Below are 267 nucleotides of genomic sequence, written 5' to 3' on the forward strand. Positions count from 1 at the left end.
CCCGGTCATTCAAAAAATGAAAAAGAAGGGACTGGAAGCAAAGCTCAGTGGCAGCGTGTCTGCTTGGCACACATAGGACAGTTGGCTCAGTCTTCTGTACATTTTCTCCAAATCTTAACAGTGGGGAAAGAAATAAGCCAACAAACGTGATATTTTACTATCAAGGGTGCGAACATTAATTTCTGTTTCATGAATCTATTTTTTAAATGTGTTTGAAGGTTTGCCTGCCTCTGTTTGTGTGTGTGTGTGTGTGTGTGTGTGTGTGTG

The sequence above is a fragment of the Mastomys coucha genome, unplaced genomic scaffold, assembly GCF_008632895.1.
Source record: "Mastomys coucha isolate ucsf_1 unplaced genomic scaffold, UCSF_Mcou_1 pScaffold20, whole genome shotgun sequence".
Lineage (NCBI taxonomy): Eukaryota > Metazoa > Chordata > Mammalia > Rodentia > Muridae > Mastomys > Mastomys coucha.